The sequence below is a fragment of the Schistocerca serialis genome, chromosome 1 (assembly GCF_023864345.2).
Source record: "Schistocerca serialis cubense isolate TAMUIC-IGC-003099 chromosome 1, iqSchSeri2.2, whole genome shotgun sequence".
Lineage (NCBI taxonomy): Eukaryota > Metazoa > Arthropoda > Insecta > Orthoptera > Acrididae > Schistocerca > Schistocerca serialis.
The window spans coordinates 49,180,119-49,204,806 of NC_064638.1; positions in this window are offsets into that span (position 1 = coordinate 49,180,119).

Consider the following 24,688-nt stretch of genomic DNA (forward strand, 5'->3'; position numbering starts at 1 on the left):
TCCATATTAACGTTACCCGATTTAGAAGGAGATGTCATAGAACCCATAGTATTTCATAGCAACGCAATCTCTGTGTTAATTCGTCAATGTGACGGAGCGTGGGATACAGTAAAGAAGGAATAGTGCTTCGGGAAGGGAGATACTCGTATCCCAAAGGAAAATCCTGTTGTTCCCATACAAACGTTACTCGATTTAGAGGTAGAAGTCATAGAACCCATAGTATTTCATGTTGTTGTTGTTGTGGTTTTCAGTCCTGAGACTGGTTTTATGCTGCTCTCCATGCTACTCTATCCTGTGCAAACTTTTTCATCTCCCTGTACCTACTGCAACCGACATCCTTCTGAATCTGCTTAGTGTATTCATCTCTTGGTCTCCCCTTACGATTTTTACCCTCCACGCTGGCCTCCAATACTAAATTGGTGATCCCTTGATGCCTCAGAACATGTCCTACCAACCGATCCCTTCTTCTGGTCAAGTTGTGCCACAAACTTCTCTTCTCCCCAATCCTATTCAATACTTCCTCATTAGTTATGTGATCTACCCATCTAATCTTCAGCATTCTTCTGTAGCACCACATTTCGAAAGCTTCTATTCTCTTCTTGTCCAAACTATTTATCGTCCATGTTTCACTTCCATACATGGCTACACTCCATACGAATACTTTCAGAAATGACTTCCTGACACTTAAATCAATACTGGATGTTAACAAATTTCTCTTCTTCAGAAACGCTTTCCTTGCCATTGCCAGCCTACATTTTATATCCTCTCTACTTCGACCATCATCAGTTATTTTGCTCCCCAAACAGCAAAACTCCTTTACTACTTTAAGTGCCTCATTTCCTAATCTAATTCCCTCAGCTTCACCCGACTTAATTAGACTACGTTCCATTATCCTTGTTTTGCTTTTGTTGATGTTCATCTTATATCCTCCTTTCAAGACACTGTCCATTCGATTCAACTGCTCTTCCAAGTCCTTTGCTGTCTCTGACAGAATTACAATGTCATCGGCGAACCTCAAAGTCTTTATTTCTTCTCCATGAATTTTAATACCTACTCCGAATTATTCTTTTGTTTCCTTTACTGCTTGCTCAATATACAGATTGAACAACATCGGGGACAGGCTACAACCCTGTCTTACTCCCTTCCCAAGCACTGCTTCCCTTTCATGTCCCTCGACTCTTATAACTGCCATCTGGTTTCTGTACAAATTGTAAATAGCCTTTCGCTCCCTGTATTTTACCCCGGCCACCTTTAGAATTTGAAAGAGAGTATTCCAGTCAACATTGTCAAAAGCTTTCTCTAAGTCTACAAATGCTAGAAACGTAGATTTGCCTTTCCTTAATCTTTCTCCTAAGATGAGTCGTAAGGTCAGTATTGCCTCACGTGTTCCAGTGTTTCTACGGAATCCAAACTGATCTTCCCCGAGGTTGGCTTCTACTAGTTTTTCCATTCGTCTGTAAAGAATTCGTGTTAGTATTTTGCAGCTGTGACTTATTAAGCTGATAGTTCGGTAATTTTCACATCTGTCAACACCTGATTTCTTTGGGATTGGAATTATTATATTCTTCTTGAAGTCGGAGGGTATTTCACCTGTTTCATACACCTTGCTCACCAGATGGTAAAGTTTTGTCAGGACTGGCTCTCTCAAGGCCGTCAGTAGTTCCAATGGAATATTGTCTACTCCGGGGGCCTTGTTTCGACTCAGGTCTTTCAGTGCTCTGTCAAACTCTTCACGCAGTATCGTATCTCCCATTTCATCTTCATCTACATCCTCTTCCATTTCCATAATATTGTCCTCAAGTACATCGCCCTTGTATAGACCCTCTATATACTCCTTCCACCTTTCTGCTTTCCCTTCTTTGCTTAGAACTGGGTTTCCATCTGAGCTCTTGATATTCATACAAGTCGTTCTCTTATCTCAAAAAGGTCTCTTTAATTTTCCTGTAGGCGGTATCTATATTACCCCTAGTCAGATAGCCATCTTTGCTTAGCCATTTTGCACTTCCTGTCGATCTTATTCTTGAGACGTTTGTATTCCTTTTTGCCTGTTTCACTTACTGCATTTTTATATTTTCTCCTTTCATCAATTAAATTCAATATTTGTTCTGTTACCCAAGGATTTCTACTAGCCCTCGTCTTTTTACCTACCTGATCCTCTGCTGCCTTCACTACTTCATCCCTCAAAGCTACCCTTTCTTCTTCTACTGCATTTATTTCCCCGATTCCTGTCAATTGCTCCCTTATGCTCTCCCTGAATCTCTGTACAACCTCTGGTTCTTTTAGTTTATCCAGGTCCCATCTCCTTAAATTCCCACCTTTTTGCAGTTTCTTCAGTTTTAATCTACAGGTCATAACCAATAGATTGTAGTCAGATTCCACATCTGCCCCCGGAAATGTCTTACAATTTAAAACCTGGTTCCTAAATCTCTGTCTTACCATTATATAATCTATCTGATACCTTTTAGTATCTCCAGGGTTCTTCCATGTATACAACCTTCTTTCATGATTCTTAAACCAAGTGTTAGTTATGATTATGTTGTGCTCTGTGCAAAATTCTACCAGGCGGCTTCCTCTTTCATTTCTGTCCCCCAATCCATATTCACCTACTATGTTTCCTTCTCTCCCTTTTCCTACACTCGAATTCCAGTCACCCATGACTATTAAATTTTCGTCTCCCTTCACAATCTGAATAATTTCTTTTATTTCATCATACATTTCTTCAATTTCTTCGTCATCTGCCGAGCTAGTTGGCATATAAACATGTACTACTGTAGTAGGTGTGGGCTTCGTATCTATCTTGGCCACAATATTGCGTTCACTATGCTGTTTATAGTAGCTTACCCGCAATCCTATTTTCCTATTCATTATTAAACCTACTCCTGCATTACCCCTATTTGATTTTGTGTTTATAACCCTGTAGTCACCTGACCAGAAGTCTTGTTCCTCCTGCCACCGAACTTCACTAATTCCCACTATATCTAACTTCAACCTATCCATTTCCCTTTTTAAATTTTCTAACCTACTTGCCCGATTAAGGGATCTGACATTCCACGCTCCGATCCGTAGAACGCCAGTTTTCTTTCCCCTGATAACGACATCCTCTTGAGTAGTCCTCGCCCGGAGATCCGAATGGGGGACTGTTTTACCTCCGGAATATTTTACCCAAGAGGACGCCATCATCATGTAATCATACAGTAAAGCTGCATGCCCTCGGGAAATATCACGGCTGTAGTTTCCCCTTGCTTTCAGACGTTCGCAGTACCAGAACAGCAATGCCGTTTTTCATAGCGACGCAATATCTGTGATAATTCGTCGATATGAAGGAGAGAGGGATGCAGTAAAGAGGGAATAATGCATCGGAAAGGAGATACTCGTATCAAAAGAGAATGTCCTGTAGTTTCCATAGAAACGTTACTCGATTTAGAAGGAGAGGTCATAGAACTCATAGTACTTCATAGCGACGCTTTTTCTGTGTTAATTCGTCAATGTTAGGTAGCGAGGGATGCAGTAAACAAGAAATAGTGCATCGGAAAGGAGATATTCGTATCAAAATGAAAATCCTTTCCTTTCCATAGAAACGTTATTCGATTTAGAAGGAGAAGTCCTACAACCCATAGTATTCCATAGCGATGCAATTTCTGTGTTACTTCGTCAATGTGAGGGAGCGAGGGATGCAGTATAGAAGGAATAATGCATCGTAAGGGAGATGGTCGTATCCCAAAAGATAATCCTGTAGTTTCCATAGAAACGTTACCCGATATAGAAGGAGAAGTCATAGAACCCATAGAATTTCATAGCGTCGCAACTTCTGTGTCAATTCGTCAACGTGAGGGAGCGAGTGATGCAGTAAAAAAGGAATAGTGCATCGGAATGGAGATACTCGTACCGCATAAGAAAATCCAGTCGTTTCCATAGAAACGTTACTCGATTTAGAAGGAGGAGTCATAGAACCCATAGTATTTCATAGTGACGCAATTTCTGTGTTAATTCGTCAATGTGAGGGAGCGAGTGATGTAGTAAAGAAGGAATAGTGCATCGGAAAGGAGATAGTTGTATCCCAAGAGAAAATCTTGTCGTTTCCATAGAAACGTTACTCGATTTAGAAGGAGAAGTCATAGAGCACATAGTATTTCATGGCGACGCAATTTCTGTGTTAATTCGTCAATGTGAGGAAGCGAGGGATGCAGTAAAGAAGGAATAGGGCATCGGAAAGGAGATACTCGTATACCAAAAGAAAATCCTGTCGTTTCCATAGAAACGTTACTCGATTTAGAAGGAGAAGTCACAGATCCCATAGCATTTCATAGCGACGCAATTACAGAGTTAATTTGTCAAAGTGAGGGTGCGAGGGACGCAGTAAAGAAGGAATACTGCAACGGTAAGGAGATAGTCGTATCCCAAAAGAAAATCCTGTCACTTCCATGGAAACGTAACTCGATTTAGAAGCAGATGTCATAGAACCCATAGTATTTCATAGCAACGCAATCTCTGTGTTATTTCTTCAATGTGACGGAGCGAGGGATGCAGTACAGAAAAAATAGTGCATCGGGAAGGGAGATACTCGTATCCCAAATGGAAATCCTGTCGTTCCCATACAAACGTAACTCAATTTAGAGGTAGAAGTCATAGAATCCATTGTGTTTCATAGCGACACGATATCTGCGTTAATTCGTCAATGTGAGGCAGCGAGGGATGCAGTAGTGAAGGAATACTGCATTGGAAAGGAGATACTCGTATCCCAATAGAAAATCCAGTCGTTTCCGTAGAAACGTTACTCGATTTAGAAGTAGAAGTCATAGAACCCCATAGCATTACATAGCGACGCAATTTCTGTGATAATTCGTCAATGTTAGGAAGCGAGGGATGCAGTAAAGAAGGAATAGTGCATCGGAATGGAGATATTCGTATCCAAATGAAAATCCTTTCGCCTCCATAGAAACGTTACTCGATTTAGAAGGAGAAGTCATACAACCCATAGTATTTCATAGCAACACAATTTCTATGTTAATTCGTCAATGTGAGGGAGCGAGAGATCCAGTAAGGAGGGAATAGTGCATCGTGAAAGGAGATACTCGTATCCCAAAAGAAAATCCAAGGAAGCGAGGGATGCAGTAAAGAAGGAATAGTGCATCGGAAAGGAAATACTCGTATACCAAAAGAAAATCCTGTCGTTTCCATAGAAACGTTACTCGATTTAGAAGGAGAAGTCACAGATCCCATAGTATTTCATAGCGACGAAATATCTGTGTTAATTCGTCAATGTGAGATAGCGAGGGATGCAGTAAAGATGGAGTAGTGCTTCGGGAAACGAGATACTCGAGGGATGCAGTAAAGAAGGAACAGTGCAACGGTAAGGAGATAGACGTATCCCAAAAGAAAATCCAGTCGCTTCCATGGAAACGTTACTCGATTTAGAAGCTGATGTCATTGAACACATGGTATTTCATAGCGTCGCAATGTCTCTGTTAATAAGTCAGTGTGAGGGGGCAAGGGATGCAGTAAAGTAGGAATAGTGCATCGGAAAGGAGTTACTCGTATCCCAAAAGAAAATCCTGTCGTTCCCATATTAACGTTACTCGATTTAGAAGGAGATGTCATAGAACCCATAGTATTTCATAGCCACGCAATCTCTGTGTTAATTCGTCAATGTGACGAAGCGAGGGATGCAGTAAAGATGGAATAGTGCATCGGGAAGGGAGATACTCGTATCCCAAAGGAAAATCCAGTCGTTCCCATACAAACGTTACTCGATTTTGAGGTAGAAGTCATAGAACGCATAGTATTTCATAGCGAAGCAATATCTGTGTTAAATCGTCAATGTGAGGGAGCGAGGAATGCAGTATAGAAAGAACCGTGCATCGGAAAGGAGATACTCATATCCCAAAAGAAAATCCTGTCCTTTCCATAGAAACGTTACTCGATTTAGAAGGAGATGTCATAGAACGCATATATTTTCATAGGGACGCAATTTCAGTGTTAATACGTCAACGTTAGGTAGCGAGGGATGCAGTAAAGAATGAATACTGCATCGGAAAGGAGATATTCGTATCAAAAAAAGAAAATCCTGTCGTTTCCATAGAAACGTTACTCGATTATGAAGGAGAAGTCATAGAACCGATAGTATTCCATAGCGACGCAATTTCTGTGTTAGTTCGACAATGTGAGGCAGCGAGGGATGCAGTAGTGAACGAATAGTGCATTGGAGAGGAGGTACTCGTATCCCAAAAGAAAATCCTTTTCTTTCCATAGTAACGTTACTCGATTTAGAAGGGGAAGTCATAGAACCCATAGAATTTCATAGCGATCAATTTCTGTGTTAATTCGTCAATGTGAGTTAGCGAGTGATGCTGTAAAAAAGGAATAGTGCATCGGAAAGGAGATATTCGTATACCAAATAAAATACTGTCGTTTCCATAGAAACGTTACTCGATTTAGAAGGAGAAGTCTTGGAACCCATAGTATTTCATAGCGACGCAATTTCAGTGTTAATTCGTTAATGTGAGGAAGCGAGGGATGCAGTAAACAAGGAATCGTGCATCGTAATGGAGATCGTCGTATCCCAAAAGAAAATCCTGTAGTTTCCATAGAAACGTTACCCGATTTAGAAGAAGAAGACATAGAACCAATATAATTTCATAGCGACGCAACTTCTGCATTAAATCGTCAATGTAAGGGAGCGAGTGATGCAGTAAAAAGGGAATAGTGCATCGGAAAGGAGATACTCGTATCCCAAAAGAAAATACTGTCGTTTCCATAGAAACGTTACTCGATTTAGAAGGAGGTGTCATAGAACCCATAGTATTTCATAGTGACGAAATATCTGTGTTAATTCGTCAATGTGAGATAGCGAGGGATGCAGTAAAGATGGAGTAGTGCTTCGGGAAACGAGATACTCGTAATCCAAAGGAAAATCCTGTCGTTTCCATACAAACGTTACTCGATTTACCAGTAGAAGTCATAGAACCCATAGTATTTCATAGCGACGCAATTTCTGTGTTAATTCGTTAATGTGAGGGAACGTGGGATGCAGTAGAGAAGGAATAGTGCATCGGAAAGGACATACTCGTATCCCAAAAGAAAATCCTGTCCTTTCCATAGCAACGTTACTCGATTTATAAGGAGAAGTCATGGAACCCATAGTATTTCATAGCGACGCAATTTCTGTGTTAATTCGTGTATGTTAGGTAGCGAGGGATGCAGTAAAGAAGGAATCGTGCATCGGAAAGCAGATACTCGTATCCCAAAAGAAAATCCTGTCGTTTCCATAGAAATGTTACTCGATTTAGGAGGAGATGTCATAGAACCCATAGTATTTCATAGGGACGCAATTTCTTTGTTAATACGTCAATGTTAGGTAGCGAGGGATGCAGTAAAGAAGGTATAGTGCATCGGAAAGGAGATATGCGTATCCGAAAAGAAAATCCTGTCGTTTCCATAGAAACGTTACACGATTTAGAAGGAGAAGTCATAGACCTGATAGTACTACATAGCGACTTAATTTCTGTGTTAATTCGAAAATGTGAGGGAGCGAGGGATGCAGTAAGGACGGAATAGTGCATCGGAATGGAGATAGGCGTATCCCAAAAGAAAAATCCTGCCCTTTCCATAGACACGTTACTCGATTTCGAAGCAGAAGTCATAGAACCATAGCATTTCATAGCGACGCAATATCTGAGTTAATTTGTCAAGGTGAGGGAGCGGGGGATGCAGTAAAGACGGATTACTGCATCGGAAAGGAAATACTCGTATCCCAAAATAAAATCCTGTCGTTTCCATAGAAACGGTACTCGATTTAGAAAGAGAAGTGCAAATCGCATAGTATTTCATAGCGACGCAATTACTGTGTTAATTTGTCAATGTGAGGGAACGAGGGATGCAGTAAAGAAGGAATAGTGCAATGATAAGGAGATAGTCGAATATCAAAAGAAAATCCTGTCGCATCCATAGAAACGTTACTCGATTTAGAAGGAAATGTCATAGAACACATAGTATTTCATAGTGCCGCAATTTCTGTGTTAATTCGTCAGTGTGAGGGAGCCAGGGATGCAGTAAAGGAGGAATAGTGCATCGGAAAGGAGATACTTGTATACCAAAAGAAAATCCTGTCGTTTCCATAGAAACGTTACTCGATTTAGAAGGAGAGGTCACAGACCCCATAGTATTTCATAGCGACGCAATTACTGTGTTAATTTGACAATGTGAGGGAGCGAGGGATGCAGTAAAGAAGGAATAGTGCAACGGTAAGGAGATAGTCGTATCGGAAAAGAAAATGCTGTCGCTTCCACGGAAACGTTACGCTATTTAGAAGCAGATGTCATAGAACACATAGTATTCCACAGCGCCGCAATTTCTGTGTCAATTCGTCAGTGTGAGGGAGCCAGGGATGCATTAAAGATGGAATAGTGCATCGGTAAGGAGATACTCGTATCCCAAAATAAAATCATGTCATTTCCATATAAACGTTACTCAATTCAGAAGCAGATGTCATAGAACCCATAGTATTTCATAGCAACGAAATCTCTGTGTTAATTAGTCAATGTGACGGAGCGAGGGATGCAGTAAAGAAGGAATAGTGCATCGGGAAGGGAGATACTCGTATCCCAAAAGAAAAACACTGTCGTTCCCATACAAACGTTACTCGATTTAGAAGGAGAAGTCATAGAACCCTTAGTATTTCATAGCGATCAATTTCTGTGTTAATTCATCAATGTGAGAGAGCGAGGGATGCAGTAAAGAGGGAATAGTGCATCGGAAAGGAGATATTCGTATCCCAAACGAAAATCCTGTAGTTTCCATAGAAATGTTACTCGATTTAGAAGGATAAGTCATAAACCCGTGGAATTTCATAGCGACGCAACTTCTGTGTTAATTCGACAATGTGAGTTGGCGAGTGATGCAGAAAAAAAGGAATAGTGCGTCGGAAAGGAGATACTCGTATCCCAAAAGGAAATCCTGTCGTTTCCGTAGAAACAATACTCGATTTAGAAGGAGATGCCATAGAACCCATAGTATTTCAAAGGGACGCAATTTCTTTGTTAATACGTCAACGTTAGGTAGCGAGGGATGCAGTAAAGAAGGTATAGTGCATCGGAATGGAGATATTCGTATCCCAAAAGAAAATCCAGTCGTTCCCATAGAAACGTTACTCGATTGAGAAGGAGAAGTCATAGAACTGATAGTACACCATAGCGACTTAATTTCTGTGCTAATTCGACAATGTGAGGGAGCGAGGGATGCAGTAAAGACGGAAAGGTGCATCGGATAGGAGATAGGCGTATCCCAAAAGAAAAATCATGTCCCTTCCATAGACACGTTACGCGATTTAGATGGAGAAGTCATAGAACCCATAGTATTACATAGCGACGCAATATCTGTGTTAAATCGTCAATAAGAGGGAGCGAGGGATGCTGTAAAGAGGGAATAGTGCATCGGGAAACGAGGTACTCGTATCCCAAAAGAAAATGCAGTCGTTTCCATAGAAACGTAACTCTATTTAGAAGTAGAAGTCATAGAAACCCATAGTATTTCATAGCGACGCAATTTCTGTGTTAATTCGTCAACGTTAGGTAGCGAAAGATGCAGTAATGAAGAAATGGTGCATCGGAAAGGAGATATTCGTATCCAAAAGAAAATCCTTTCGTTTCCAAAGAAACGTTACTCGATTTAGATGGAGAAGTAATACAACCCATAGTATTCCATAGCGACGCAATTTCTGTGTTAATTCGACAATGTGAGGCAGCGAGGGATGCAGTAGTGAAGGAATAGTGCATTGGAAAGGAGATACTCGTATCCCAAAGAAAATCCTTTCCTTTCCATAGAAACGTTACTCAATTTAGCAGGAGATGTCATAGAACCCTTAGTAATTCATAGTGATCACTTTCTGTGTTAATTCATCAAAGTGAGAGAGCGAGCGATGCAGTAAAGAGGGAATAGTTTATCGGGAAAGGAGATACTGGTATCCCAATAGAAAATTTAGTCGTTTCAATAGAAGCGTTACTCGATTTAGAAGTAGAAGTCATAGAACCCCATAGTATTTCATAGCGACGCAATTTCTGTGTTAATTCGTCAAAAATAGGTAGCGAGGGATGCAGTAAAGAAGGAATAGTGCATCGCAAAGTAGATATTCGTATTCAAAACAAAATCCTTTCGTTTCCAAAGAAACGTTACTCGATTTAGATGGAGAAGTAATACAACCCATAGTATTCCATAGCGACGCAATTTCTGTGTTAATTCGTCAATGTGAGGGAGCGAGAGATGCAGTAAAGAAGGAATAATGCATCGGAAGGGAGATAGTCGTGTCCCAATACAAAATCCTGTAGTTTCCATCGAAACGTTACTCGATTTAGATGGAGAAGTCATAGAACCCATAGTATTTCATAGCGACGCAATTACTCTGTTAATTTGTCAATGTGACGGAGCGAGGGATGCAGTAAAGAAGGAATAGTGCATCGGGAAGGGAGATACTCTTATCCCAAAAGAAAAACCCTGTCGTTCCCATACAAACGTTACTCGATTTAGAAGGAGAAGTCATAGAACCCTTAGTATTTCATAGCGATCAATTTCTGTGTTAATTCATCAATGTGAGAGAGCGAGGGATGCAGTAAAGAGGGAATAGTGCAACGGAAAGGAGATATTCGTATCCCAAACGAAAATCCTGTAGTTTCCACAAAAATGTTACTCGATTTAGAAGGATAAGTCATAAACCCGTGGAATTTCATAGAAACGCAACTTCTGTATTAATTCGACAATGTGAGTTGGCGAGAGATGCAGAAAAAAAGGAATAGTGCATCGGAAAGGAGACACTCGTATCCCAAAAGAAAATCCTGTCGTTTCCGTAGAAACGTTACTCGATTTAGAAGCAGTAGTCATAGAACCCATAGTATTTCATAGCGACGCAAATTCTGTGTTAATTCGTCAATGTTAGGTAGCGAGGGATGCAGTAAAGAAGGAATAGTGCATCGGAAAGGAGATATTAGTATCCCAAAAGAAAATCCTGTCGTTTCCGTAGAAACGTTACTCGAGTAAGAAGGAGATGCCATAGAACCCATAGTATTTCAAAGGAGCGCAATTTCTTTGTTAATACGTCAATGTTAGGTAGCGAGGGATGCAGTAAAGAAGGTATAGTGCATCGGAATGGAGATATTCGTATCCCAAAAGAAAATCCAGTCGTTCCCATAGAAACGTTACTCGATTAAGAAGGAGAAGTCATAGAACTGATAGTACACCATAGCGACTTAATTTCTGTGCTAATTCGACAATGTGAGGGAGCGAGGGATGCAGTAAAGACGGAAAGGTGCATCGGATAGGAGATAGGCGTATCCCAAAAGAAAAATCATGTCCCTTCCATAGACACGTTACTCGATTTAGATGGAGAAGTCATAGAACCCATAGTATTACATAGCGACGCAATATCTGTGTTAAATCGTCAATAAGAGGGAGCGAGGGATGCAGTAAAGAGGGAATAGTGCATCGGGAAACGAGGTACTCGTATCCCAAAGAAAATGCAGTCGTTTCCATAGAAACGTAACTCTATTTAGTAGTAGAAGTCATAGAACCCCATAGTATTCCATAGCGACGCAATTTCTGTGTTAATTCGACAATGTGAGGCAGCGAGGGATGCGGTAGTGAAGGAATAGTGCATTGGAAAGGAGATACTCGTATCCCAAAGAAAATCCTTTAATTTCCATAGAAACGTTACTCGATTTAGCAGGAGAAGTCATAGAACCCTTAGTAATTCATAGTGATCACTTTCTGTGTTAATTCATCAAAATGAGAGAGCGAGCGATGCAGTAAAGAGGGAATAGTGCATCGGGAAAGGAGATACTCGTATCCCAATAGAAAATTTAGTCGTTTCAATAGAATCGTTACTCGATTTAGAAGTAGAAGTCATAGAACCCCATAGTATTTAATAGCGACGCAATTTCTGTGTTAATTCGTCAAAGTTAGGTAGCGAGGGATGCAGTAAAGAAGGAATAGTGCATCGTAAAGTAGATATTCGTATTCAAAAGAAAATCCTTTCGTTTCCAAAGAAACGTTACTCGATTTAGATGGAGAAGTAATACAACCCATAGTATTCCATAGCGACGCAATTTCTGTGTTAATTCGACAATGTGAGGCAGCAAGGGATGCAGTAGTGAAGGAATAGTGCATTGGAAAGGAGATACTTGTTTCCCAAAAGAAAATCCTATCCTTTCCATAGAAACGTTACTCGATTTAGCAGGAGAAGACATAGAGCGCTTACTATTTCATAGCGATCACTTTCTGTGTTAATTCATCAAAGTGAGAGAGCGAGGGATGCAGTAAAGAGGGAATAGTGCATCGGGAAAGGAGATACTCGTATCCCAATAGAAAATTTAGTCGATTAAATAGAAACGTTACTCGATTTAAAAGTAGAAGTCATAGAACCCCATAGTATTTCGTAGCGACGCAATTTATGTGTTAACTCGTCATAGTTGGGTAGCGAGGGATGCAGTAAAGAAGGAATAGTGCATCGGAAAGGAGATATTCGTATCCAAAAGAAAATCCTTTCGTTTCCAAAGAAACGTTACTCGATTTAGCTGGAGAAGTAATACAACCCAAAGTATTCCATAGCGACGCAATTTCTGTGTTAATTCGTCAATGTGAGGGAGCGAGGGATGCAGTAAAGAAGGAATAATGCATCGTAAGGAGATAGTCGTGTCCCAAAAGAAAATCCTGTATTTTCCATAGAAACGTTACTCGATTTAGAAGGAGAAGTCATAGAACCCATGCAATATCATAGCGACGCAACTTCTGTGTTAATTCGTCAATGTGAGGGAGCGAGTGATGCAGTAAAAAAGGAATAGTTCATCGGAAAGCAGATATTCGTATACCAAAAGAAAATCCTGTCGTTTCCATAGAATCGTTACTCGATTTAGTAGCAGAAGTCACAGACCCCATACTATATCATAGCGACGCAATTACTGTGTTAATTTGTCAATGTGAGGGAGCGAGGGATGCAGTAAAGAAGGAATAGTGCAAGGGTAAGGAGATCTTCGTATCCCAAAAGAAAATCCTGTCGCATCCATAGAAACGTTACTCCATTTAGAAGGAAATGTCATAGAACACATAGTATTTCATAGTGCCGCAATTTCTGTATTAATTCGTCAGTGTGAGGGAGCCAGGGATGCAATAAAGAAGGAATAGTGCATCGGAAAGGAGATACTCGTATCCCAAAAGAAAATCCTGTCGATTCCATATAAACGTCACTCGATTAAGAAGGAGATGTCATAGAACCCATTGTATTTCATAGCAACGCAATTTCTGTGTTAATTCGTCAATGTGGCGGATCAAGGGATGCAGTAAAGATGGAATAGTGCATCGGGAAACGAGATACTCGTATCCCAAAGGAAAATCCTGTCGTTTCCATACAAACGTTACTCGATTTAGCAGTAGAAGTCATAGAAGCCATAGTATTTCATAGCGACGCAATTTCTGTGTTAATTCGTCATTGTGAGGGAGCGAGGGATGCAGTAGAGAAGGAATAGTGCATGGGAAAGGAGATAGGCGCATCCCAAAAGAAAAATCCGGCCCTTTCCATAGACACGTTACTCGATTTCGATGCAGAAGCCATAGAACCATAGCATTTCATAGTGACGCAATATCTGTGTTAATTTGTCAAGGTGAGGGAGCGGGGGATGCAGTAAAGAAGGAATACTGCATCGGAAAGGAAATACTCGTATCCCAAAAGAAAATCCTGTCGCATCCATAGAAACGTTTCTCCATTTAGAAGGAAATGTCATAGAACACATAGTATTTCATAGTGCCGCAATTTCTGTGTTAATTCGTCAGTGTGAGGGAGCCAGGGATGCAGTAAAGAAGGAATAGTGCATCGGAAAGGAGATACTTGTATACCAAACGAAAATCCTGTCGTTTCCATAGAAACGTTACTCGACTTAGAAGGAGATGTCCCAGACCCCATAGTATTTCATAGCGACGCAATTACTGTGTCAATTTGCCAATGTGAGGGAGCGAGGGATGCAGCAAAGAAGGAATAGTGCAACGGCAAGGAGATAGTCGTATCCGAAAAGAAAATACTGTCGCTTCCATAGAAACGTTACTCGATTTAGATATAGAAGTCACAGACCCCATAGTGTTTCATAGCGACGCAATTACTGTGTTAATTTGTCAATGTGAGGGAGCGACGGATGCAGTAAAGAAGGTATAATGCAACGGTAAGGAGATATTCGTATCCCAAAAGAAAATCCTGTCGCATCCATAGAAACGTTACTCCATTTAGAACGAAATGTCATAGAACACATAGTATTTCATAGGGACGCAATTTCTTTGTTAATACGTCAATGTTAGGTAGCGAGGGATGCAGTAAAGAAGGTATAGTGCATCGGAAAGGAGATATTCGTATCCGAAAAGAAAATCCTGTCGTTTCCATAGAAACGTTACACGATTAAGAAGGAGAAGTCATAGACCTGATAGTACTACATAGCGACTTAATTTCGGTGTTAATTCGACAATGTGAGGGAGCGAGGGATGCAGTAAAGACGGAATAGTGCATCGGAAAGGAGATAGGCGTATCCCAAAAGAAAAATCCAGCCCTTTCCATAGACACGTTACTCGATTTCGAAGCAGAAGCCATAGAACCATAGCATTTCATAGCGACGCAATATATGTGTTAATTTGTCAAGGTGAGGGAGCGGGGGATGGAGTAAAGAAGGAATACTGCATCGGAAAGGAAATACTCGTATCCCAAAATAAAATCCTGTCGTTTCCATAGAAACGTTACTCGAATTAGAAGGAGAAGTCCCAGACCCCATAGTATTTCATAGCGACGCAATTACTGTGTCAATTTGCCAATGTGAGGGAGCGAGGAATGCAGTAAAGAAGGAATAGTGCAACGGCAAGGAGATAGTCGTATCCGAAAAGAATATGCTGTCGCTTCCATGGAAACGTTACGCGATTTAGAAGCAGATGTCATAGAACACATAGTATTTCATAGCGCCGCAATTTCCGTTGCAATTCGTCAGTGTGAGGGAGCCAGGGATGCAGAAAAGAAGGAATAGTGCATCGGAAAGGAGATACTCGTATCCGAAATAAAATCCTGTCATTTCCATATAAACGTTACTCGATTCAGAAATAGATGTCATAGAACCCATAGTATTTCATAGCAACGCATTCTCTGTGTTAATACGTCAACGTTGGGTAGCGAGGGATGCAGTAAAGAAGGAACAGTGCATCGGAAAGGAGATATTCGTATCCCAAAAGAAAATCCTGTCGTTTTCATAGAAACGCAACTCGATTAAGAAGGAGAAGTCACAGAACCAATAGTTTTCCATTGCGACGCAATTTCTGTGTTAATTCGACAATGTGAGGCAGCTAGGGATGCAGTAGTGAAGGAATAGGGCATTGGAAAGGAGATAGGCGTATCCCAAAAGAAACATCCTGCCCTTTCCATAGACACGTTACCCGATTTCGAATCAGAAGTCATAGAACCATAGCATTTCATAGCGACGCAATATCTGTGTTAATTTGTCAAGGTGTGGGAGCGGGGGATGCAGTAAAGAAGTAATACTGCATCGGAAAGGAAATACTCGTATCCCAAAATAAAATCCAGTCGTTTCCACAGAAACGGTACTCGATTTAGAAGGAGAAGTGACAAATCGCATAGTATTTCATAGCGACGCAATTACTGTGTTAATTTGTCAATGTGAGGGAGCGAGGGATGCAGTAAAGAAGGAATAGTGCAACGGTAAGGAGATACTCGTATCCCAAAAGAAAATCCTGTCGTTTCAGTAGAAACGTTACTCGATTTAGAAGGAGAAGTCATAGAACCCATAGTATTTCATAGCTACGCAATTTCTGTGTTAATTCGTCAATGTTAGGTGGCGAGGGATGCAGTAAAGTTGGAATCGTGCATCGGAAAGGAGATACTCGTGTCCCAAAAGAAAATCCTGTCGTTTCCGTAGAAACGTTACTCGATTTAGAAGGAGAAGCCATAGAACCCTTAGTATTTCATAGCGATCAATTTCTGTGTTAATTCATCAATGTGAGAGAGCGAGGGTTGCAGTAAAGAGATAATATTGCATCGGGAAAGTAGATACTCGTATCCCAATAGAAAATCCCGCCGTTTCCATAGAAACGTTACTCGATTTAGAAGGAGAAGTCATACAACCCATAGTATTCCATAGCGACGAACTTTCTGTGTTAATTCGTCTATGTGAGGGAGCGAGGGATGCAGAAAAGAAGGAATAATGCATCGCAAGGGAGATAGTCGTATCCCATAAGTAAATCCTGTAGCGAGGGATGCAGTAAAGAAGGAATAGTGCATCGGAAAGGAGATATTCGTATCCAAAAGAAAATCCCTTCGTTTCCAAAGAAACGTTACTCGATTTAGCTGGAGAAGTAATACAACCCAAAGTATTCCATAGCGACGCAATTTCTGTGTTAATTCGTCATTGTGAGGGAGCGAGTGATGCAGTAAAAAAGGAATAGTTCATCGGAAAGGAGATATTCGTATACCAAAAGAAAATCCTGTCGTTTACATAGAATCGTTACTCGATTTAGTAGCAGAAGTCACAGACACCATAGTATATCATAGCGACGCAATTACTGTGTTAATTTGTCAATGTGAGGGAGCGAGGGATGCAGTAAAGAAGGAATACTGCATCGGAAAGGAAATACTCGTATCCCAAAAGAAAATCCTGTCGCATCCATAGAAACGTTTCTCCATTTAGAAGGAAATGTCATAGAACACATAGTATTTCATAGTGCCGCAATTTCTGTGTTAATTCGTCAGTGTGAGGGAGCCAGGGATGCAGTAAAGAAGGAATAGTGCATCGGAAAGGAGATACTTGTATACCAAACGAAAATCCTGTCGTTTCCATAGAAACGTTACTCGACTTAGAAGGAGATGTCCCAGACCCCATAGTATTTCATAGCGACGCAATTACTGTGTCAATTTGCCAATGTGAGGGAGCGAGGGATGCAGCAAAGAAGGAATAGTGCAACGGCAAGGAGATAGTCGTATCCGAAAAGAAAATACTGTCGCTTCCATAGAAACGTTACTCGATTTAGATATAGAAGTCACAGACCCCATAGTGTTTCATAGCGACGCAATTACTGTGTTAATTTGTCAATGTGAGGGAGCGAGGGATGCAGTAAAGAAGGTATAGTGCAACGGTAAGGAGATATTCGTATCCCAAAAGAAAATCCTGTCGCATCCATAGAAACGTTACTCCATTTAGAAGGAAATGTCATAGAACACATAGTATTTCATAGGGACGCAATTTCTTTGTTAATACGTCAATGTTAGGTAGCGAGGGATGCAGTAAAGAAGGTATAGTGCATCGGAAAGGAGATATTCGTATCCGAAAAGAAAATCCTGTCGTTTCCATAGAAACGTTACACGATTAAGAAGGAGAAGTCATAGACCTGATAGTACTACATAGCGACTTAATTTCGGTGTTAATTCGACAATGTGAGGGAGCGAGGGATGCAGTAAAGACGGAATAGTGCATCGGAAAGGAGATAGGCGTATCCCAAAAGAAAAATCCAGCCCTTTCCATAGACACGTTACTCGATTTCGAAGCAGAAGCCATAGAACCATAGCATTTCATAGCGACGCAATATATGTGTTAATTTGTCAAGGTGAGGGAGCGGGGGATGGAGTAAAGAAGGAATACTGCATCGGAAAGGAAATACTCGTATCCCAAAATAAAATCCTGTCGTTTCCATAGAAACGTTACTCGAATTAGAAGGAGAAGTCCCAGACCCCATAGTATTTCATAGCGACGCAATTACTGTGTCAATTTGCCAATGTGAGGGAGCGAGGAATGCAGTAAAGAAGGAATAGTGCAACGGCAAGGAGATAGTCGTATCCGAAAAGAATATGCTGTCGCTTCCATGGAAACGTTACGCGATTTAGAAGCAGATGTCATAGAACACATAGTATTTCATAGCGCCGCAATTTCCGTTGCAATTCGTCAGTGTGAGGGAGCCAGGGATGCAGAAAAGAAGGAATAGTGCATCGGAAAGGAGATACTCGTATCCGAAATAAAATCCTGTCATTTCCATATAAACGTTACTCGATTCAGAAATAGATGTCATAGAACCCATAGTATTTCATAGCAACGCATTCTCTGTGTTAATACGTCAACGTTGGGTAGCGAGGGATGCAGTAAAGAAGGAACAGTGCATCGGAAAGGAGATATTCGTATCCCAAAAGAAAATCCTGTCGTTTTCATAGAAACGCAACTCGATTAAGAAGGAGAAGTCACAGAACCAATAGTTTTCCATTGCGACGCAATTTCTGTGTTAATTCGACAATGTGAGGCAGCTAGGGATGCAGTAGTGAAGGAATAGGGCATTGGAAAGGAGATACTCGTATCCCAAAAGAAAATCCTGTCGATTCCATATAAACGTCACTCGATTAAGAAGGAGATGTCATAGAACCCATTGTATTTCATAGCAACGCAATTTCTGTGTTAATTCGTCAATGTGGCGGATCAAGGGATGCAGTAAAGATGGAATAGTGCATCGGGAAACGAGATACTCGTATCCCAAAGGAAAATCCTGTCGTTTCCATACAAACGTTACTCGATTTAGCAGTAGAAGTCATAGAAGCCATAGTATTTCATAGCGACGCAATTTCTGTGTTAATTCGTCATTGTGAGGGAGCGAGGGATGCAGTAGAGAAGGAATAGTGCATGGGAAAGGAGATAGGCGCATCCCAAAAGAAAAATCCGGCCCTTTCCATAGACACGTTACTCGATTTCGATGCAGAAGCCATAGAACCATAGCATTTCATAGTGACGCAATATCTGTGTTAATTTGTCAAGGTGTGGGAGCGGGGGATGCAGTAAAGAAGTAATACTGCATCGGAAAGGAAATACTCGTATCCCAAAATAAAATCCAGTCGTTTCCATAGAAACGGTACTCGATTTAGAAGGAGAAGTGACAAATCGCATAGTATTTCATAGCGACGCAATTACTGTGTTAATTTGTCAATGTGAGGGAGCGAGGGATGCAGTAAAGAAGGAATAGTGCAACGGTAAGGAGATACTCGTATCCCAAAAGAAAATCCTGTCGTTTCAGTAGAAACGTTACTCGATTTAGAAGGAGAAGTCATAGAACCCATAGTATTTCATAGCTACGCAATTTCTGTGTTAATTCGTCAATGTTAGGTGGCGAGGGATGCAGTAAAGATGGAATCGTGCATCGGAAAGGAGATACTCGTGTCCCAAAAGAAAATACTGTCGTTTCCGTAGAAACGTTACTCGATTTAGAAGGAGAAGCCATAGAACCCTTAGTATTTCATAGCGATCAATTTCTGTGTTAATTCATCAATGTGAGAGAGCGAGGGTTGCAGTAAAGAGATAATATTGCATCGGGAAAGTAGATACTCGTATCCCAATAGAAAATCCCGCCGTTTCCATAGAAACGTTACTCGATTTAGAAGGAGAAGTCATACAACCCATAGTATTCCATAGCGACGAACTTTCTGTGTTAATTCGTCTATGTGAGGGAGCGAGGGATGCAGAAAAGAAGGAATAATGCATCGCAAGGGAGATAGTCGTATCCCATAAGTAAATCCTGTAGCGAGGGATGCAGTAAAGAAGGAATAGTGCATCGGAAAGGAGATATTCGTATCCAAAAGAAAATCCCTTCGTTTCCAAAGAAACGTTACTCGATTTAGCTGGAGAAGTAATACAACCCAAAGTATTCCATAGCGACGCAATTTCTGTGTTAATTCGTCATTGTGAGGGAGCGAGGGATGCAGTAAAGAAGGAATAATGCATCGTAAGGAGATAGTCGTGTCCCAAAAGAAAATCCTGTATTTTCCATAGAAACGTTACTCGATTTAGAAGGAGAAGTCATAGAACCCATGTAATTTCATAGCGACGCAACTTCTGTGTTAATTCGTCAATGTGAGGGAGCGAGTGATGCAGTAAAAAAGGAATAGTTCATCGGAAAGGAGATATTCGTATACCAAAAGAAAATCCTGTCGTTTACATAGAATCGTTACTCGATTTAGTAGCAGAAGTCACAGACACCATAGTATATCATAGCGACGCAATTACTGTGTTAATTTGTCAATGTGAGGGAGCGAGGGATGCAGTAAAGAAGGAATAGTGCAAGGGTAAGGAGATCTTCGTATCCCAAAAGAAAATCCTGTCGCATCCATAGAAACGTTACTCCATTTAGAAGGAAATGTCATAGAACACATAGTATTTCATAGTGCCGCAATTTCTGTGTTAATTCGTCAGTGTGAGGGAGCCAGGGATGCAATAAAGAAGGAATAGTGCATCGGAAAGGAGATACTCGTATCCCAAAAGAAAATCCTGTCGATTCCATATAAACGTCACTCGATTAAGAAGGAGATGTCATAGAACCCATTGTATTTCATAGCAACGCAATTTCTGTGTTAATTCGTCAATGTGGCGGATCAAGGGATGCAGTAAAGATGGAATAGTGCATCGGGAAACGAGATACTCGTATCCCAAAGGAAAATCCTGTCGTTTCCATACAAACGTTACTCGATTTAGCAGTAGAAGTCATAGAAGCCATAGTATTTCATAGCGACGCAATTTCTGTGTTAATTCGTCATTGTGAGGGAGCGAGGGATGCAGTAGAGAAAGAATAGTGCATCGGAAAGGAGATAGGCGCATCCCAAAAGAAAAATCCGGCCCTTTCCATAGACACGTTACTCGATTTCGAAGCAGAAGCCATAGAACCATAGCATTTCATAGTGACGCAATATCTGTGTTAATTTGTCAAGGTGAGGGAGCGGGGGATGCAGTAAAGAAGGAATACTGCATCGGAAAGGAAATACTCGTATCCCAAAATAAAATCCTGTCGTTTCCATAGAAGCGGTACTCGATTTAGAAGGAGAAGTGACAAATCGCATAGTAATTTATAGCGACGCAATTACTGTGTTAATTTGTCTATGTGAGGGAGCGAGGGATGCAGTAAAGAAGGAATAGTGCAACGGTAAGGAGATAGTCGTATCCCAAAAGAAAATCCTGTCGCATCCATAGAAACGTTTCTCCATTTAGAAGGAAATGTCATAGAACACATAGTATTTCATAGTGCCGCAATTTCTGTGTTAATTCGTCAGTGTGAGGGAGCCAGGGATACAGTAAAGAAGGAATAGTGCATCGGAAAGGAGATACTTGTATACCAAACGAAAATCCTGTCGTTTCCATAGAAACGTTACTCGACTTAGAAGGAGAAGTCCCAGACCCCATAGTATTTCATAGCGACGCAATTACTGTGTCAATTTGCCAATGTGAGGGAGCGAGGGATGCAGCAAAGAAGGAATAGTGCAACGGCAAGGCGATAGTCGTATCCGAAAAGAAAATACTGTCGCTTCCATGGAAACGTTACGCGATTTAGAAGCAGATGTCATAGAACACATAGTATTTCATAGCGCCGCAATTTCCGTTGTAATTCGTCAGTGTGAGGGAGCCAGGGATGCAGTAAAAAAGGAATAGTGTATCGGAAAGGAGATACTCGTATCCCAAAATAAAATCCTGTCATTTCCATATAAACGTTACTCGATTCAGAAGGAGATGTCATAGAACCCATAGTATTTCATAGGGACGCAATTTCTGTGTTAATACGTCAACGTTACGTAGCGAGGTATGCAGTAAAGAAGGAATAGTGCATCGGAATGGAGATATTCGTATCCCAAAAGAAAATCCTGTCGTTTCCATAGAAACGTTACTCGATTTAGATATAGAAGTCACAGACCCCATAGTGTTTCATAGCGACGCAATTACTGTGTTAATTTGTCAATGTGAGGGAGCGAGGGATGCAGTAAAGAAGGTATAGTGCAACGGTAAGGAGATATTCGTATCCCAAAAGAAAATCCTGTCGCATCCATAGAAACGTTACTCCATTTAGAAGGAAATGTCATAGAACACATAGTATTTCATAGTGCCGCAATTTCTGTGTTAATTCGTCAGTGTGAGAGAGCCAGGGATGCAATAAAGAAGGAATAGTGCATCGGAAAGGAGATACTCGTATCCCAAAAGAAAATCCTGTCGATTCCATATAAACGTCACTCGATTAAGAAGGAGATGTCATAGAACCCATTGTATTTCATAGCATCGCAATTTTTGTGTTAATTCGTCAATGTGGCGGATCAAGGAATGCAGTAAAGATGGAATAGTGCATCGGGAAACGAGATACTCGTATCCCAAAGGAAAATCCTGTCGTTTCCATACAAACGTTACTCGATTTAGCAGTAGAAGTCTTAGAACTCATAGTATTTCATAGCGACGCAATTTCTGTGTTAATTCGTCATTGTGATGGAGCGAGGGATGCAGTAGAGATGGAATAGAGCATCGGAAAGGACATACTCGTATCCCAAAAGAAAATCCTGTCCTTTCCATAGCAACGTTACTTTAATTATATGGAGAAGTCATGGAAACCATAGTATTTCAAAGCGACGCAATATCTGTGTTAATTCGTTTATGTTAGGTAGCGAAGGATGCAGTAAAGAAGGAATCGTGCATCGGAAAGGAGATACTCGTATCCCAAAAGAAAATCCTGTCGTTTCCATAGAAACGTTACTCGATTTAGAAGGAGAAGTCATAGAACCCATGGAATCTCATAGCGACGCAACTTCTGTGTTAATTCGTTAATGTGAGGGAGCGAGTGATGCAGTAAAAAAGCAATAGTTCATCGGAAAGGAGATATTCGTATCCCAAAAGAAAAACCTGTCGTTTCCATAGAAACGGTACTCGATTTAGAAGGAGAAGTGACAAATCGCATAGTATTTCATAGCGACGCAATTACTGTGTTAATTTGTCAATGTGAGGGAGCGAGGGATGCAGTAAAGAAGGAATAGTGCAACGGTAAGGAGATACTCGTATCCCAAAAGAAAATCCTGTCGTTTCAGTAGAAACGTTACTCGATTTAGAAGGAGAAGTCATAGAACCCATAGTATTTCATAGCTACGCAATTTCTGTGTTAATTCGTCAATGTTAGGTGGCGAGGGATGCAGTAAAGATGGAATCGTGCATCGGAAAGGAGATACTCGTGTCCCAAAAGAAAATACTGTCGTTTCCGTAGAAACGTTACTCGATTTAGAAGGAGAAGCCATAGAACCCTTAGTATTTCATAGCGATCAATTTCTGTGTTAATTCATCAATGTGAGAGAGCGAGGGTTGCAGTAAAGAGATAATATTGCATCGGGAAAGTAGATACTCGTATCCCAATAGAAAATCCCGCCGTTTCCATAGAAACGTTACTCGATTTAGAAGGAGAAGTCATACAACCCATAGTATTCCATAGCGACGAACTTTCTGTGTTAATTCGTCTATGTGAGGGAGCGAGGGATGCAGAAAAGAAGGAATAATGCATCGCAAGGGAGATAGTCGTATCCCATAAGTAAATCCTGTAGCGAGGGATGCAGTAAAGAAGGAATAGTGCATCGGAAAGGAGATATTCGTATCCAAAAGAAAATCCCTTCGTTTCCAAAGAAACGTTACTCGATTTAGCTGGAGAAGTAATACAACCCAAAGTATTCCATAGCGACGCAATTTCTGTGTTAATTCGTCATTGTGAGGGAGCGAGGGATGCAGTAAAGAAGGAATAATGCATCGTAAGGAGATAGTCGTGTCCCAAAAGAAAATCCTGTATTTTCCATAGAAACGTTACTCGATTTAGAAGGAGAAGTCATAGAACCCATGTAATTTCATAGCGACGCAACTTCTGTGTTAATTCGTCAATGTGAGGGAGCGAGTGATGCAGTAAAAAAGGAATAGTTCATCGGAAAGGAGATATTCGTATACCAAAAGAAAATCCTGTCGTTTACATAGAATCGTTACTCGATTTAGTAGCAGAAGTCACAGACACCATAGTATATCATAGCGACGCAATTACTGTGTTAATTTGTCAATGTGAGGGAGCGAGGGATGCAGTAAAGAAGGAATAGTGCAAGGGTAAGGAGATCTTCGTATCCCAAAAGAAAATCCTGTCGCATCCATAGAAACGTTACTCCATTTAGAAGGAAATGTCATAGAACACATAGTATTTCATAGTGCCGCAATTTCTGTGTTAATTCGTCAGTGTGAGGGAGCCAGGGATGCAATAAAGAAGGAATAGTGCATCGGAAAGGAGATACTCGTATCCCAAAAGAAAATCCTGTCGATTCCATATAAACGTCACTCGATTAAGAAGGAGATGTCATAGAACCCATTGTATTTCATAGCAACGCAATTTCTGTGTTAATTCGTCAATGTGGCGGATCAAGGGATGCAGTAAAGATGGAATAGTGCATCGGGAAACGAGATACTCGTATCCCAAAGGAAAATCCTGTCGTTTCCATACAAACGTTACTCGATTTAGCAGTAGAAGTCATAGAAGCCATAGTATTTCATAGCGACGCAATTTCTGTGTTAATTCGTCATTGTGAGGGAGCGAGGGATGCAGTAGAGAAAGAATAGTGCATCGGAAAGGAGATAGGCGCATCCCAAAAGAAAAATCCGGCCCTTTCCATAGACACGTTACTCGATTTCGAAGCAGAAGCCATAGAACCATAGCATTTCATAGTGACGCAATATCTGTGTTAATTTGTCAAGGTGAGGGAGCGGGGGATGCAGTAAAGAAGGAATACTGCATCGGAAAGGAAATACTCGTATCCCAAAATAAAATCCTGTCGTTTCCATAGAAGCGGTACTCGATTTAGAAGGAGAAGTGACAAATCGCA